Here is an 18870-nt window from a genome sequence, read left to right as displayed (position 1 = left end):
GAGTTCCATGTAACAGTGAGAGAACCTGTCTAAAAACCACAAGGTGGACAGGCTGGAGAGACAATCAGCAGGTAAGACACTCGCCACTTAAGCACAAGGACTGATGTTCAGAACCTCAGCATCCATGTAAATGCTAGGCAGGTGTGATGAGTCACCTGTAATCCCAGCACATGGAAGATAATTACAGGGGGTGCCTGGAGCAAGCAGGCTAGCTAGGTTAGCAGTGAGCTCTGGGTTCAACTGAGAGACTCTGCCTCAGTGAATAAGGTAGAGAGTAATCCAGGGACCACGCTTGATGTCAGCCTCGGGCCTCCACACACATGAGTTCATACATTCATGCACACCCTCACACATGTGTGCACCCCATACACGTGTAAACATGCACAGACATGTGTACGCACACCACACAGACACATACAAAAAGAATCCAGCCATATGCTACTAAAAACCACTTCCCTTAAACATTTCCTTTGTGCTTGTATGCACGTAGTTTGTGTGTGGGTGCATTTGCTTGTGTGTATGCACACATGGGCATGTACATGGAGGCAAAAGCTTGCCGTTGCTGATCTTCCTCAATTGCTCTCCACCTAAGCTTTGGGGCAGAATCTCTCACCAAACCCGAAGTTCACCAGTTGGCTGAAGGTTCTGTCTGTTTCTACAGCTTCAGTACCAGGGTTGCACGATCATGCCCAGCCTTAAGCATGGGTGCTGGGAGTCACTTTACCCACTGAGTCTGAAGTAAAATTTTCAAACATTTGCAAATCTGTACATCAATAGCCATCTTCTTAGTAATGTTTTTGTTTGAGGAAATATTGCTGATTTTTCATTGATATTTGCTGCTATTTTATAATTTAAATATTTTATTAAAAGAAATACAAATGCTTATATTATGATACAATAATGAATAAATATTTTTCTTAAGATTTCTCAATTTAAATTTGAATATCTAAGAATTAATACATACCATTAATTAATATAAAAGTTGGGAGATCCTATTTTTTTTAACTTTAAAATGAAAGTTGGGGGGCTCTAATTTTTTTAACTTAAAAAAAAATCTATGTATATGTGTATGTGGGTATGCATATGTGAAACAGTTGTCTTCAGAGGTCAGAAGAGGGCATTGGGTCCCTTGCAGCTCGAGTAAGAGGCTGTTGTGAGTTGCCCAACATGGATTCTGAGAAACAAACTTGAGTCCTCTGGAAAAGCAACAGTACATGCTTTTAACTACTACCTGGTCTATCCAGCCCTGTAACAGATATTTAAAGACACAAAAGGATTTTGACACCAAAACATTAGAGAAATGTTGCCTTGGAGTCCTTGAACTTTCCTTTCTCTGTTCATTGGGTTTTTTCTTTCTCTTTCCATCCTTCATTTCTTCTTTCCATCTGTCTGAAATATGATGATATGCTCCTGAAATTGGCATATTCATTGCTACAGTTTAGACCAGCGGTTCTCAACCTTCCTAATGCTGGGACCCTTTAATACTGTTCTTCATGTCATGGAGACCTCAACCATAAAATACTTCCATTGCTACTTCATCACTGTAATTTTGCTGCTGCTGTGAATTGTAAGTATTTTTGGAGAAGGAGGTTTGCCGAAGGGGTGCTACCTGAGGGCTAAGAACTAATGGTTTAGACCACTGAACTGCCCACTTGGTAGAGATGTTTACAGTGTGGGAAATTGTTGAGTCTTTGGAGGCAGGGCTTTATGTGAAAGTCCTAAGTCACTAGAAGGAGGACCTTGGAGGAGACTATGCGTGTTGTAGTTACTTTCTATTGTGATAAACCACAATCAAGGTGATTTCTAGAAGGAACGATTCATGTTGGACTTATAGTGACAGAGGGTTGAGTTTGTCCCCATCATGGCTGAGAAGCAGAACAGCAAGTAGGCATGGCAACTGGAGCCGGAAGCTAGGAACTGAGGGCTCACATCTCAAACAACAAACAGGAAGCAGAGAGGAAACCCCAAATGGAAGTGTTTTACATGCTCAAAGCCTGCCTCCAGCGACATACTTCATCCAGCAAGTCTATGCCTCCTAATCCTTCCCAAGACTTGGCACCAAGTACTCAAATATATGAGTTTATGGGGGCCGTTCCCATTCAGCCCACCACAATGGAATACTGCCCTCTCAGCTTTCCTCCCAACACCCTCACCACCTTCTTCGTGAATGTAGATGTGAGTGTTCACTCCAAAATACATGCTCATCCGCACCCAACTAATGAACATCCTCGCATCTTGGGCTTGAACCGCTGGAACAATGAGTCAAAATAAACGTTCTGCTCCGTAAGTAGTGTGCGGCTGCCCTTCCCCACAGTGATGCGGCGCTGACTGGTACTTTCATCCACACATTTTTGAACACTGTCCTTAGTTGCTCTTCACCTCTCTCATACAACTTCAGATTATTGTGCCCACATCCGTCTCTGATTCATCTTTTCCTGAATATGTGTCCTTGTGCTATGATACTGCCAGCCTCCTGTGGACACTCAAGAGCTGCCTTTCCTCCAGCCCACACAGGCAAGTCTGTTTTCACCTGGGGAGGGACCTTTCCAGCTTCCTTCATGATTTGCCTCCAGGTGCAGCATCTCTGAGAACTCCTTCTGAAGGCTGCCCCCATCAGAAAGCATCCCTGGGCCTCATCACTTCTCTCAGTATTTCTCAGTTCCAAAACTGTACTTTTTCCCTATCTAGGCCAGAAAAAAAAAGTACATCAAACTCTTTCTCCCTCCTTTAAAACTCAGTCTCTGTCTCTGAGGAAGCTCACATCCCCACTAATGGACCTGGACCTGCTGCTCCAGGAGCATCAGCCACAGCCAGCATTTCTAACATGGCCACTGAGGGTACTACACAGCTTTGGCCACACCCCCACAGTGCCAGGGATTGCTAAAGAACAGTTTGGGGTTTTTCAGAGCCCTACGGATCCCAGCAGAGCCACAAGCACCTCATGGAGTGTTGTGCTCAGCAGACAAGTCAACTGAAACCCACGCTAGCTGCAAGAAGAGCCAGTCATGGAAAAGGATCCACCTTCCCACTCCCCTCCACCTCCCTGCCCTCTGCCCTGGTCCCCTTCCTCCCACTCCAGTCCCCCCTACTCCAGTGTCACCTGGGTGCTGTTACCCTTTCTTCTCTCCTTCTCCCTCCCCAAACCTTCCTTAACACTCTCAGGTTCCCCTTTCTGGATTCCTGACCTACGCTCTCCATACACTCATACATGTACAAGAACAGTAAACCTAGGCTCCCATGTGATATTTGTCTTTCTGACACTTAAGATATTAATTTCCAGTTCTAGCCATTCAAATGTCCTGAGGTCAGTTTTCTTTGTGAATAAACCCCGGGGGTCTCCGTAGCACAATTCTTCATCTGTACACAGAAACTGGCTGCTTCCATTCTGGGCTGCTGTGAATGCGCAGCAGAAAACACATCTCTGCAGGAGTCTCCGTGATGGGACGTGGGGTCCTTTGGGTGCTAGCCTGGGAGTGGTGTAGCTGGCTCCTAGGGCAGTTCTATTTTTAGTTTCTTTTTTTTTTTCTAATTGGAATTTACTTAAACTCTCCACAAGAAGAAAACGGTTGTGTCAGTCATGAAGAAATCAGTAATGAAATCTCATACACTGACATACATAATCACTCTAAGAAAAAGGCAAAAACCCTAATACATAATGTTAAATTTTCAAGAAAATTGAAAATGAGGTTATTGATATCAAGTGGAAACTATATTTAAAGGCTCTGGGTAGATGAATGTGTGCAGTAATGAAGTCCCTACACATGAATTTCCTGAGCCTCCACCACGACAACTTTAAATACCTTTGTTTCTGGAAGCATCTCCAGCTTTAGCAAGCAACGGCATGCTTACATAGACGACCTAAGTCGTTAGGAGCCTACGTGAGACAGATCAGAAATAAATCACCACCTGAAGCTGTGGGAGAAAGCCAAGCGCAGAAGGGTGAGCTGTCCTCTCATCCACTAAGCCCAGCCAACCAAGGGGAGTGATGGGGCCTGGGGGGTGGCTCAGTGGGTAAAGGGTTTGCTGGACAAGCATGAGGACCTGAGTTCCAATCCCCAGAGCCCCATAATGGCCAAGTATGGGATGTGTTTGGGGAGGAGGGAACGGGAAGTTTCCCAGGGCTCACTGGCTAGTCAGTGTAGCTGCAAGGCTCCTGGTTCAATGAAAGGTACTGTCTTAAAAATAAGGTGGCGAGTGATAGAGGAGATGTAGCATGAATCTTAAAAGTTCTTATTAATAAAAACAAACCTGAGCCAGGTATTGGGGTAAATGCTGGAAGGTCAGAGAGACAGAACAAGCCACAGCTAACCTCACCTGGCCAACTTCTCAGCTGGTCCTGTTTCCTCAGACTGGAAGCTTCTGAGTCCTCATCCCAATGGCTCTCAGCTGAACTGCTGCTCCAAAGCCTGAAGCTTAAAGCTTAACCAGCCAAATGCTTCTAGTTCCTGGTCTTCACGCCTTATTTATATTTCTGTTTTTGCCATCACTCCCTGGGATTAAAGGCTCACTTCTTGGGATTAAAGGTGTGTGTCACCATGGCTGGCTGTTTCCAATGTGGCCTTGAACTCACAGAGATCCAGAGGGATTTCTACCTCTGGAGTGCTAGGATTAAAGGTGTGTGTGCCACCATTTTCTAGCCTTTGTATCTAGTGGCTGTTCTGTCTCTGACCCCAGATAAGTTTATTAGGGTGCACAATATTTTGGGGAACACATTACCACCACAGGAGGACACCAGTGTCGACCTCTGACCTCCATTATTTTTGAGTGTGCGCACTCCCCCCCCCACACACACACCCCCACTCACTAACTAGAAGCTGGTTGGAAGCCGTGTGGGAGGACTTCCGGGGCACCTCTGTACTGCTGTGGTTGTGAAGTGGCGTGTGGAGAAGCCAAGACAGTCAAGCTGACACAACTCCAGGCGCGGAGTGTGCTGGTCCTGCCCTCGGTTCTGCGTTTAGGTGACAGTAATGGCCTCTGACATCTCAGAGTAAAGCACTGCCATCTCCACCCTGATTATCATGGACTCAGACTGGTCACCAAGGGAAGCTTCAGTCTGTTCCTGGAGGCCATCTAAAATTAGACACAGCCAGCCATCTGTCTCAAATAATTGAAGTCTCTCTTCACCTAGAGGCTGAGGCCTGAACTAAATGTTGCCCCCCCAGGTCAATCTTTCAAGCATCATAATTTCGTGATGTTGGTGCTAAGAATATTAAGAAAGGCTTGGTGCCCACTGTTCCCTGGTCTTTCTCCGTGGCTCTTCGCTTGCACAGTTTTGAATGGAAGGGGGAAGCTCTTTTTTCCTACAAGCATTTCCATTCACTTCTGTCCCTGACACAAGTTCCAGTATGGCTGTCTCACCTGGGAGGACAGCTCAGCGGTGGTCCTCCCTGGTGCCACTGCACCTGGGGACAATTCACTGAGCGAGGAGGGGGCGGCAGCAATGGGCTGCAGGGGTAACGGAGTGTGCCAGAGAAGCCAGAGAGGCTAGGGCGGGTGGGCCTGGGAGAAAGGAGCATGGCAGAAACACAAAGTCAGCAATACCTAACAAGTGTTTGAGAAGTAAACTCCTCGACCTCAGTGTGTGTGTGTGTGTGTGTGTGTGTGTGTGTGTGTGTGTGTGTGTGTGTGTGTATCTGCGCACACATGTGTGCAAGTGGGGGAGGTCTGCATGTATGTGAGTGTGTAGGTGCGAGTGTGTGGATATGCACATGTGTGTGTTTACATGCATGTGTGAAATGTCTTAGGATGCAAACTTCTACACTATCTGATATTTGACCACAGACATTAAATAAGAATGTGGGCTGGAGGTTTAACTCAGTGGTCCATACCTGACTAAACAGGTGTAAGACCCTAGGTTCCATCTCCAGCACTGTAAAGAACAGACAATTATACATGTATGTGATACATAATATACTTCATAAGTTATATTAAATTATATATCACATATTATAAGACAAGTATAACATATCATTGCATACATTGTATATCCCCTATTAGTATAATTATATACATACTTTTTATATGTAGAATGAGAATATTTTTGAGGCATGGTCTCATGTGTAGCCCAAATTTACTATGCAGTCAAGGATGACTTTGAACTTCTGATCCTGTCTCTACTTCCCAAGCACTGGGGTAACAGATGTATACCACCACATCCAGTTTGAGATTTTCTTAAACCCAAGTTATTCCGACAGCTAGAGCAGCCGAGACTTTTGAGTGAGGCTTGTGTGTATGTGTCCAGTGTGGAAACTTAACTTAAACTGCCCCTTAAACACACACCTCTCCTGCGTGTCTCAGCTCCTCATCTGTCAGGATTCAGTTCCTGAAGTCCCCCTCAGTCAGTTTTGGGGGTCCTCAGTTTTGAGATCCTCCTCAGTCAGCTCTGGGGGAGTCCTCCTCAATTTGGGGGGTCCTTTTTAGTCAGCTCCGGGGGTCCTCCTAGAACCTGCAGTCACTTCCTTTGCAAAGTGACTTTTTTTTTTTCCAGCCAGAAAGTAACCTCAGGCTGGAATTCCAGAAAACACTATTTCAATCAGCATCAGCCACTATTTGGGCCTCATGTGGGTTCCTGAGGCGCTGGCAAGGACACCTGATTGCCCAGGGCCTTGTTCAAAGGGTTCCCTAATCTGCTTTGAAATGCATGGTGAATTGGAGTCAATATAGGTCACCCTGGCCCCCATCCTGTGAGCTGCAGGAGGGAGGGGGCGGCTCAGCTCCTCTGGATGGAGTCTGGGCAAGCCCAGGCAGGAGCTTTGGAAAGGCAAACCTCTGAGGTTTTCTATTTGGGCCACTGGCTCACAGAGGAGGAAATAAATGATCACCAAAAAGCAATACATGTTGAGTAGTTTACCAAGTGAACCGGATCCAAGGTTCAACTCACGTTATTTAAATGTTGGGAATGGGGAATTTCCAGAAGGATTCATCAAACAGGTCCAATTTGAGGCCTTTGTGTCCATGGCAGATGAGGGCAGGGGAAGACTTCTCCCTCCTCAGGGAGGCCAAGTGCTTCCTTCACCTGCAGCTTCTGAGACCCTCTCCCTCCCTCCTTCCCGAGCTGAGTGCCCTGGACTTCCCTTCTGCCCCAAACACTCATGCTGGTTCCTAAGGCACAGCCAGGCCTGAGCCCTTCCTTCTCCCAGTGTCACCTCTGGAGTCCTATCCCTGTGGGGCTGGGCTGTGTGGGACCTCCTCCAGGCAGCCTTCAGCAGAACCTAAGACCATACGTTCAGCTGCTTGCTGCCCCTGGGAACCAGGAACGGCCCTAAGCAAACATTAACTGTTAAAGCAGGAAAAGCATTAGTCGGGAAGTCTCATCCCCTTCACCCCACTCCTAACCCCCCTCAGAGTCCTAAGTAGCTCCCCTCTCAGCCCTCTGGTGTCACTCCATCCAAAATTCAGGAGCTTTTTGCTTAGGCTTAGCCTGGTGCCTTCTGTTCAGTTCTGTCCCCTTCCACTGACCTGTTCATTTCAGCCAAGGGGAAAAGCCATCATTGGTCAATTCATTCAACCACAGTCTCACCCACCACTCATATTCCTTGTTCCCTTTCAGTTGTGAAGTCAAAAATTATGCCGAATGCATTTTCCTACCTTCCTTTGCAGTCACTGAGGGCTAGGAACACATAATAAGATACCTACAAGGAAGAATGGGGGCCAGGCATGATGGTGCAGGCCTTTAATCCCAGCACTCAGGAGACAGGGGCAGGCGGATCTCTGTAAATTCAAGGCCAGCCTGCTTTACCTAATGAGGTCCTGTCTCAAAATAAATAAGGGTCATAGTTGGCTCTCAATTCACAAAGCAGCAGCAAGGGTGACCTAAGAGTCTTAGTCAGGGTTCTATTGCTGTGAAGAGACACCATGGCCACAGCAACTCTTGTAAAGGAAAACATTGAAATGGGGTGGCTTACATTCAGAGGTTCAGTCCACTGTCATTATGATGGGAAGCAGGCAGACATGGTGCTGGAGAGGTAATTGAGAGTTTTATATCCAGATCAGCAGGCAGCAGGAAGAGCATGACATTGGGCCTGGCTTGAGCATCTGAAACTTTAAAGCCCACCCCCAATGACACACTTCCTCCTAATGGTGTCACTCCCTATGAGCCTATGGGGGCCAGTTTATTCAAACCACCACACTAAGAAACACACTATAAACACTGATGACCCATAATGTCTTTGATTTTGATAATGCCTAGGATAATGACAGGCATGTTTGTGGCACAAATCCTAATTGTTCTTAATAATAAAAAACCTGGTGTCAGATATAGGGGTAAATGCTGAAAGATCAGAGAAAGATCAAAAGAATGAGCCACAGCCACCACCTCATACCTCACCAACTCCTCAGCCTGAAAGAGAGTGAGTTCCTGTCTCCTCCCACCTTATATTTCTCTCTCCGCCCAGCCATATCACTTCCTGTCTCCACCTCCCAAGTGCTGGGATCAAAGGTGTGAGATCCCAAGTGCTGGGATCAAAGGTATGTGCCACCACTGCCTGGCTCTGTTTCTCTTTTAGACTGGATCTATCTTGTTGTAGACCAGGGTGGCCTTGAACTCACAGAGATCCGTCTGCCTCTGCCTCCTGAGTGCTGGGATTAAAGATATGCGTCACCACTGCCTGGCCTCTATGGCAGTGGCTTAGCTCCGTACTCTGATCTTTAGGCAAGCTTTATTTGTTAGATCACAAACAAAATATCACCAAGAGGCAACAAAGCATGGTAGCAAACAGCACGTGGTGAAGACAGCACTTCTGAGCCAACCTCTCATCCCTGTGGCCGGATGGCTAGCTATGAGAAACAGCCCTGTCCGCTTTGCCTCAGCCACTGCTGGATGGATTTTTCTGGCACTTATAGTAATGTGTCTTCAATGAGACATTTAGGTAGACTAGGACCATTGGTCCATATCCCAGTTCGAGTTGATCGAAGGAACAAAACTCCAGCTTGTAGAGGGCTTCAGTCCTCACGCTCCTATCTTGTCCAACAGCTCATGAGAGACTTGGTTTCCAGCTCCTTGGGCAAGTCATGTTACATAACCAGAACCTTTCTTCCTTCAGTGCCTCCATGCATTCACCCAGCCTGCTGCTCTGAACCGTGAAGCTTGGAGCCACACTGCTCAGACGGTGTCCGTGAGGCCTGGCCAGCACTGTCACCAAGCTTCTCAAGACCTCGCTCTCAGCTCTCCAGCAGCTCTGCCACACTCTCTTCCCTCAGTGTCCCTTTGCATATTCTGCCTTCTGATCATACAGACGCGAAAACAATGGGCAAGGAAAAGACCAATTCACCCTCTGCTGTGCTCCCAGGCCCTCGGCTGTGCTCCCAGGCCCTCGGCTGTGCTCCCAGGCCCTCGGCTGTGCTCCCAGGCCCTCTGCTGTGCTCCCAGGCCCTCTGCTGTGCTCCCAGGCCCTCGGCCCTGAAAGCACTCGAGACTCTCTCCAGGAAACAGAACCTTCACCACAATCTCTGGTCTGGGTGAAGTGTCAGCAGGACTTGGGTAACAACAGCCCAAGACAGCAGTGACCTCAATAAATGAACTGGTTACTTCTGACCTAACCCTAGAGCCAATGACAGCCAGCCAGAGTGGTGTGGTGACTCCCCAACATGCCCCTCTCCCTCCTTCTTCTTACCCCTCCCTCCTTCCATCTCACCAGTGTTGGTTAAGCAATGGCGCCCGCCCTTGGCAGCCATGCCGATGGAAGAGAGCGCTGGATGCTGCGGTGGTGGAAGACTCATGTGTGGTGGTATTGTGTTCCCCAAAATATTGTGTACCTTAATAAACTTACCTGGGGTCAGAGAACAGACAAGCCACTAGTTAGTCAGTGATAGCACACGCCTTTAATCCTAGCATTCCAGAGATAGAAATCCCTCTGGATCTCTGTGAGTTCAGGGCCACATTGGAAATAGCCAAGCATGGTGACACACACCTTTAATCCCAGAAAGCCAGCCTTTAATCCCAGGGAGTGGTGGTAGAAAGTAGAAAGATATATAAGGCGTGAGGACCAGAAACTAGAGGCTTTTGGCTGGTTAAGCATTTGGCTGGATAAGCATTCAGGCTTTTAAGCAGCAGTTCAGCTGAGAGCCATTGGGATGAGGACACAGAGGCTTCCAGTCTGAGGAAACAGGACCAGCTGAGGAACTGGCAAGGTGAGATAGTGGCTTGTTCTGTCTCTCTGATCTACCAGCATGGACCCCAATAACTCACCTCAGGTTTGATTTTATTAATAAGAACTTTTAAGATTCCTGCTACACTCATGAGCCATGGTTGCCTTTCTAGAGCTTTATTAGGAGAGGGGGAGAAGAGAGAGAGAGAGAGAGAGAGAGAGAGAGAGAGAGAGAGAGAGAGAGAGAGAGAGAGAGACCGAGTAGAGGACAGAGGGACTACAGAAGGAGAGGGAGAATATGGAAAGAGGGAGCACAGAGAGGGCACACCCGCTTTTTAGGCTGGGACGCCATTGCAGGCTGGTGATGTAATAAGGACATAATCCTTACAACCAGCCCATTATTTAGTATTTCACTTTGGTGTACAATGGTACCCACCACCTCCATCCGTGGGTGTTTTAGGTTGGATTTGTGTGTTGGGGGGGGGGCGTTTCTTGTTGTTTTATATGTTTGTTTGTCTTGAGATAAGATTTCATCATGTAGGCTAGGCCTGGAACTTGCAGTGATTCTCCTGCCTCAGATTTCTGAGTGCCGAGATTACAGGTATGAGCCACCATCATGTCTGGCCCTTGTGTGTACAAGTTCATGTGTATATATTTGCACGGGTCTATGGTGGACAAAGATTAAGACTATATCTTCCTATATGAATTCTCCCTTATTTTTTGTACCTGGAGCTCACTGTTTCAGCTAGGCTGGCTGGCTAGTGACCTCTGTGACCCAACTACCATCTCCCTAGGCATGGAAGTGACAGACTTGCACAGCTGTGGCATACTATTTGATGAGGATCTGAACACAGGGCCTCAAGCTTGTGTGATGTCTTAATTAGGGTTTCTGCTGTTGCTCACTGACTTGCTTCCCATGGCTTGCTCAGCCTGCTTTCTTATAGAACCCAGGACCACCAGCCCAAGGATGGACCCACCCATAATGGGCAAGGCCCTCCCCCATTGATCACTAATTAAGAAAATGCTCTACAGGATGGCCTACAGCCCAATCTTATGGAGTCATTTTCTCAATCAGGGTTCTCGCCTCTCAAATGACTCTAGCCTGTGTCAAGTTGTCATAAAATTAGCCAGCACAATTGATCCCTTGTCAACTTGACACGCACTGCTTTTTAAGACAAAACCTTCCCCCTTTGGTTCATCCCCAAGAGCTCAGATTAATAAATATCACAAATGTAAAACATATTGCAAACTTAAAAGTCTCAAAATCTTTACCAATTTAGACACTTTAAAAGTCTCTAGCCAGGCAGTGGTGATGCTTGCGGATCTCTCTGAGTTCAAGGCCAGCCTGGTCTACAGAGCAAATTCCAGGACAGCCAGGGCTACACAGAGAAACCCTGTCTTAAAAAACAAAACAAACAAACAAAAAAGTTCAGTCTCTATAAAAACCCAAAGTCTCTTTTAAAAATTCAAAATCTCTCAACTGTGGGCTACTACAAAATCAAAATAAGCTAATTTTCTTACTTCAAGAGCAGTGGTTCTCAACCTGTGGGTCACAACCCCTTCAGAGGTCAACAACCCTTTCACAGAGGTCACCTAAGACCATAGGAAAACACGGATATTTACATTATGATTCATTACAGTTGTTGAAGCAGCAATGAAAATCATTTTCTGGTTGGGGGCCACCACAACATGAGGAACTGTATTAAAGGGTCGCAGTGTCTGGAAGGTTGAGAGCCACAGCTTCAGAGGGAAGAACAGGCACAATCTGAACCAAGCAAAACCCAACTCCAACAGTGTAAATAACTTAATGCTCAATATCCGGGGCTCACTCACAGTCCTTTGGGCGCCTCCAAAGGGCTTGGGTCTCTTCTCCAGCTCTGCCCTCTGCAGCACACACAGCTCATCTTCTAGGCTCCAGCTGACTCCACTCCACTGCTGCTGCTGTTCTTAGTGGTCTTCCCATGGTACTGGCATCTCCAAAATCAGAACTGGGGTGTTCTGATACAACTGGGCTGCACTTTCACCAATAGCCTCTCCTAGGCTCTCTTCATGGTGCCAAGCCTCAACTTCTTTACATGACCCCTTCAGTCTTGGGGTTTCAGTTGCTAGTGAGACTGCACCTTCACCACTGGCCTCTCCTGCCTCCCACAGTGCCAAGCCTCAGCTGTTCTCCATGACCCCTTCATGCTTGCAAAACCAGTACCACCTGGGTGACTCTTACACAGTACCAAGTTCGGCTGTCAGCGCAAGGTACAACCCCGGCCACCTCTAGAGCACAGTTTCTGGTGCTAACACTCAGGAACCACTTCCTAATCACAGCTGATCACTCAGTCCCAGCTGACAGCATCCACTGTCCCAGAAAAGCCAAGGTTTTACTTCAGTGGTCCTGGTCTCTTGTTAATCACAGCCGATTCTTCCACGCCAGCTGACCAGACACCACAGATTCTTTACACAAATGGCCCAGCAGAGTCTTTGCTTCCCTCTGAAACCTCACAAGTCAGGCCTCCATCCTCTGCAGTGCTCACAACATTCTTATCCTACAGACTCCTACAGAACAGCTCACTGAGGTCTCAACACTCAATGGATTTTCTAGCACAAAGTTCCAAAGTCCTTCCACAGTCCTCCCTAAAACAACCAGGTTAGTCACAGCAATACCCCACACCCTTGAACCAATTTCTGTCTTAGAGTTAGGGTTACTATTGCTGTGATAAACACCATGACCAAAGCAACTCGGGGAGCAAAGGGTTTATTTGGCTTATGCTTCCACATTCCCATCACTGAAGGGAATCCGAACAGGAACTCAAACAGGGCAGGAACCTGGAGACAGGGACTGACATAGAGGCCATGAAGGAGCACTGTTTTTGCTAGATTGCTCTCGATGGCTTGCTCAACTTGCTTTCTTATAGAACCCAGGACCACCAGCCCAGAGATGACCCCACCCCTAATGGGCTGAGCCCTCCCCTATCAATTACTAATTAAGAAAATGATCTGCAGGCTTGCCTGCAGTTCAACCTTATGGAGGCATTTTCTCAGTTGGGACTCCCTCTTCTCAGGTGACTCTAGCCTGTGTCAAGCTGACATAAATTAGGCAGTGCAGAGAGTGACCCTGAATATTATACTGCCCTTTGACCTTTGCAAAAATAACAGTTGCTCAGCAGTGGATTTAAAATTCAGCAAAGGGCAAGTTTTCTGTGAATGAATCCACTTGTCTTCGAGAAGATGAGCAGCAATCCACAACATGAACAGCATGTCCCAGGGAAACATGCCTCCCCGGGGAGGGATGCCCATGGTAGGCTCACCAGGTGTAGAAGGCCCAGGGGACATCCTGCTACACTTTCCAGTACTTTCCTTTTCTGGCTCCTAGATGCCAGCAATTCTTTATTCATACACTCTTTCTCTTCAAGTTTCATTACCTGGAATTAAGTCATATATTTTCATTACAGGCCCCTGTAGCTGGCCTCTCAAAGCCTAACACACACACGAATCACCCAGGGATTTAGTAAAATGCAGATTCAGGCACCGTGAATCTGAAACCAGACCTGAGATTCTGTAATTCTAACAAGCCTTTGGGAAGGCTTCAACTGCTCCCCAGAACCTGAAGGATGTGGAGAATTGCAGAATAGCAAATGATGAGCTGTTTTAAGAGCCCACCCCCATGTAGTTGAAGAAGTCACCACCCATGGCAACTGTTCAAGTTAAGCATTCAACACCAGGCTTGAAAAAAGCTGGGAGTGGTGATGTTTGCCTGCAATCCCAGTGCTTGGGAGGCTGAGGCAAGGGGGTTTCTATGAGTTCTAGGCCAGCCCGGGCTACTGTGGGAGGCCAGCTCCCACTTTTTCCAGGGTTCCTATGAGGAGGAGAGAGGAGTAAGAAAATACCAGGTAGAAAGATAGCGAAGAGGAGAAAGACAGAAACACAGGATTCAGAAGGACCTGGGTCAACATCCAACAGCCCCTTCTGCCTCTTCCAAAGGGCTTTCTATAACAATGCCAAGGGGTGGGGCAAAAGACCTCCCCCTTGATAGATCAAAGCACACCGCACAGCCAAGTGCAGACCCTTCCAAACACCTGGTAACCATGCCTATGGTCAAATCACCCCCTTATGTCAGCCCTGCTGGGTAAAGTGAGCTCAGAGTCTCAGACCCTGAGTAAGTTCTCACTAGGAAACCTCTGTGGATCTCTGCAGGCTACAGGGTGAGATCTTGTCTCAAAAAATTATAAATATTTACTAGGAGTAGGAGGAAAAAGAATAGAGTACAGGCTGCTCTGTCCCCAGCTACAGCCCAGCCTTTGCCCTCAGGCAGGACATCTTGGGACACCTGGGAGTCACTATGGTGACAAGTATTCCTATTTTCCTATAATAAACATTTGCTGAGAAGCCACATGCCAGGTGTCCATCCAAGCCTCTAAGCATCACTGGGACTGACAGGAGGTCTCCTCTATAGCCCACACCCTGGCTGAGCTTCTTGTCTCTTGAAGGGTCTTCCCATCGGCTCTGTCACATAGAGTACCAGCCCATCTCCAGAACACTTCACCAACAGCTGCTGCTTCTCACTGGGCTGTGAAAAGGTGAAGACAAGGGCTCCCTCACATCAGACTCAAGAGCAGCATCCTGCAGGTGCCTCGTGGGAGCCGAGTCTTCAGGGTGGGGGAGCTCATCCACAAACATCGCACAAATGCCTGCCACCTCCATCCATTGACACTTACTGAGTGTCTAGTATTGCCTCCTCCAACTCAAACTATCCTTGTGAGGAGCTGGAGAGGGTGAGTGCCTGCCTGTGGGACACAAAGTTGTAGGTTCAATCCCAGCACTGTATCAACCAGGCATAGTAGTGCATGCCTGTGTAATCCCACCATTCAGGAGGTGGAGGTTGCAGAATCAGAAGTTTAAGGTCATTGTCAGCAGCAGAATGAGTTCAAGGCCAGCCTGGACTATATGAGGATGATTATAAATTCTAGGCCAGCCGGGGGCTACAGAGTGAGATATGGTCAAGGAAGGAAGGAAGGAAGGAAGGAAGGGAGGGAGGGAGGGAGGGAGGGAGGGAGGGAGGGAGGGAGGGAGGACAGAGACACAGAGAAAGCCAGACATTCATTCTTTGGGTCAGGTCTAAAGAATTGGAAATCTGACTCCCTTCACACTCTAAGCCCAAACATTTACAATTCAACAAGGGTTTCATCTTAACTGCTTACCAATGCAAGACAAACCCCTGGACATGCACCCCCACAGTCTGACCCTCCTTTTCCATCCACACAGAACACCATCAAAACAGTGTCAAGAAACCAACCAGGGAGGCCCTAGGCGAACTGATACACTGTCCAGTCACAATAAAGGCATACCTGAAAATTACGAAGGACTCGTGGAGGACAAAGAAACAGAAATTTTAAGGACAGACTTGTGTCTCAGGTCTGATGGCACACACCTATAATCTTAGCATCTGTGAGGCAGAGGCAGGGGATTGCAGTGGGTCCCAAGCCTGCCTGAGTGGCACAGTGAGTTTTAGGGCAGCCAGGGCTACCTAGCAAGAACATGTCTGAAAATAAAAGAACTGGGGGAAAGCAGACTAAGCTTGTCCTCGAAGGTCTCAGACATACATTCATCTTGGCTCTGGCTAACCAAAAGTGTCCTGGAAGTGACACATACAGAGAGAGATAAAACAGGAAGTGACAAACGGAGAAATGAGACCTTCTGCTGCACTCGTACCTGGGTCGGCGTCAATTAGACAATTGCTGCTTCCCAGCCTGCTGTTCACAACCAGCCCTGAGGGGCCTTTCTTAGACGTTTCCTCCTTTATTTAACCACATGAAAATTTCCATCTATTTATTTGTAACAGACAGATTAAAAAGCATGTCCGTTTATGGGATACAACGTCATATTTCTAGATACATATATATCATGGGATAATTAAATGAGCTGACATCACATGGTTATCACCTCACAGTCTCACTGTTCTTGCAGGAAGAGCACTGAGAAGCAGCTCTCCTCAGCATCCACACGTGCTGTTTGTTCACTCGAGTCTCAATGCTGTCTGATGCACCTGGAGGACTTGTTTCTCACGATGTAGAAATCTGTACCTTTTTACCAACAGCTTCCCATTTTCTCCTCTTCCTCATGAAATCTGAATACCGGGAATGCAAATACACATGTATTAATGTACAGTATCATTTACCATATTTGTTCTCTCCTCTCAAAATCCAGGTTCCCACCACACACACACACATACACCCCGGAAATGAAGTCACCCTGTTAGCAATGTGTAGGTTAGACGCTGCTTGAAAAACAGATTATCTCCATGTCTTAGTTGCAACAAAACTGGACATTCACAATCACCACTGAACACTGGCCAGATGGAAGTGCTGTTCTTCACCCCAAGATCAAGGTTGACAGAGTAGCCATCAACTCCAGTGTTGCTGGGTGCCAATGAGAGTGAGAAAAAGTATTCAACATCTGCTGTGGGATGTTCTGTATGTCCTGTGGGAGCCCATTCTCAGGTTCCTCGTGGCTTTACCCAGCAGGTCCGCATAGAGGATGATTAGGACCACGGGCCTGAATGCAGGTGTCTGAGATGGTCTGCACTTGGCTGTGCTGGGGAATGGTCTGTAAATGGTTAGTAAATAAAACACTGATTGGCCCATAGCTAGGCAGGAAGTGTAGGTGGGACTAACAGAGAGGAGAAATAAAAGAACAGGAAGGCAGAAGGAGTCACAGCCAGCTGCCACCCTGACAAGCAGAATGAAAAGATGCTGGTAAGCCACAAGCCGCGTGGCAGGGTATAGATTTGTGGAAATGGATTAATTTAAGATATAAGAACAGTTACCAAGAAGCCTGCCACGGCCATACAGTTTGTAAACAATATAAGTCTCTGTGTTTACTTGGTTGGGTCTGAGCAGCTGTGGGACTGGCAGGTGACAAAGATTTGTCCTGACTGTGGGCCAGGCAGGAAAACTCTAGCCACAAACATCCTTAGCCATCCGTAGCCAGGAAAAAGAAATCAAAAGTACCATTGCAATTAAATGCTCCAACTCAATGTAAATTGATATGACAGAACTGTAGTAACAAAAATAGTATGTCAATGGTCCCCAACAGACACGTCAACCAATAGGTAAGAAAGATAGAATAGAATAGCATAGCATAAAGAAGCCACCAGATTCTCCACAAGGGCACTCAAAACTTACGCTAGAGGAAAGACAGACTCTTCCAACAGTACTGGGAACACTAAATGTCCACGTGAGGAGTGACACCTGTACAAAAGTCAACTTAACATGGATCAAAGACCTTCATGTAAGACCTGGAACTTTGAAAATACCAGAAGAAAACACAGGCAGAACTTAAAAGATTTGCACATAAGTGAGGACTTCAGGAAAGGCTCCAACAGTCCAGAAAATAAAACCAAGAATTGGGCGGGGGTGAGGGGGTGGGAGTGGGGTATCTGGAGCTGGAGAGAAGGCTCAGCAGTAAGAGCACTGGTCCCTGTAGGGACCCAGGTTTAATTCCCAGACTCTTCATGGCTGCTCACAATGATCTGCAACTCCAGTTCTGGGGGATCTGACGCCCTCTTCTGGCCTCTAAGGACACTGCATACATGTGGTGCACATACATAGATGAAGACAAAATACTCACACACTTAAAATAAAAATAAAATCTTTGAAAAAAAAAAGAAAGAAAACTAGGATTGCATGAAACAAAAAAGTCTATGCACAGCAAAAACGATTAACGGAGTGAAGAGAAAGCCTATGAAATGGACAAGATCTCTGCCATCTATTCATCTAGTGGGGGATTAAAATCCAGAATCTACAAAGAAAATTTTAGTATGAAAAAAAAAATCAAAGCACCCAATAAATAAATAGGCAAATGAACAGACACTTCTAAGAAGAGATATAAATAATCTATAAATGAATGAAAAGTTTCAACATCCTTAACTACCAGGAACATAAAATCAAGATGTACTGAGATTGTGTCTCACCCCAGTCAGAATGGCTATCATCAAAATCAACACAGAAACAAATGCTGGGGAAGATGCAGAAGCAGGGCATGTGGAGGAAGCCTTAGGCACTGCTGATGAGCCTGTTGACTAGGCGGCCCCTACGGAACTCGCCAGGGAGGCTCCTCACAAAACAAAATTAGATCAGCCATATCCCAACCCTTCCACGACTGGCAATGTAGCTACACTCCAAGAGAGTACACCACAGGGGCATTTGCACATTTGTGTTTGTCGCTACATTTTCCCACAACAGTGAAGATACAGAAGCGTCCCACATGTCCATGGAGACATGGATAAAGAAAATGTGGACCAAAGACACATCGGAGTTTTGTGCAGCTAGGAAGAAGAGTGAAGTGATGTCATTCACACGGATGGAACTTCATCACGTGAAGCAAAATGAGCCAGACTCGGACAGATATTGCATGCTTTCTCCCAAATGCAAAATCTAGATGTTTTTAAAGGCATGAATGTAGAAGAAAGACTTGGGAAGAGGGAGGGACCTAAGGGGACAAAAAAGGACAACAGGGTGAAGAAAGTCCAAGCACATTAAAAACATTCTTGAAAATGTCATAATGAAACACTGTTTTCTGCAATGAATATATGCTAATAAAAACTATTTACTTTTTGAGGCAGTCTCGGGTAATCTAGGCTGGCCCTAAATTACTATGTAGCCAAGAATAACCTGGAATGGTTGATCCTTCTTCCTCCACCTCTCAAATGCTGGGATTACAGATTGCAGAACCACACTCAGTTTAATTTTAAAAATTAAAATAAATGCTCCAGGTGAGAACAGACCCATGTTACTTT

This window comes from Peromyscus maniculatus, chromosome 7, assembly GCF_049852395.1.
Source record: "Peromyscus maniculatus bairdii isolate BWxNUB_F1_BW_parent chromosome 7, HU_Pman_BW_mat_3.1, whole genome shotgun sequence".
NCBI lineage: Eukaryota > Metazoa > Chordata > Mammalia > Rodentia > Cricetidae > Peromyscus > Peromyscus maniculatus.
Note: the sequence above shows the minus strand (reverse complement) of the source record.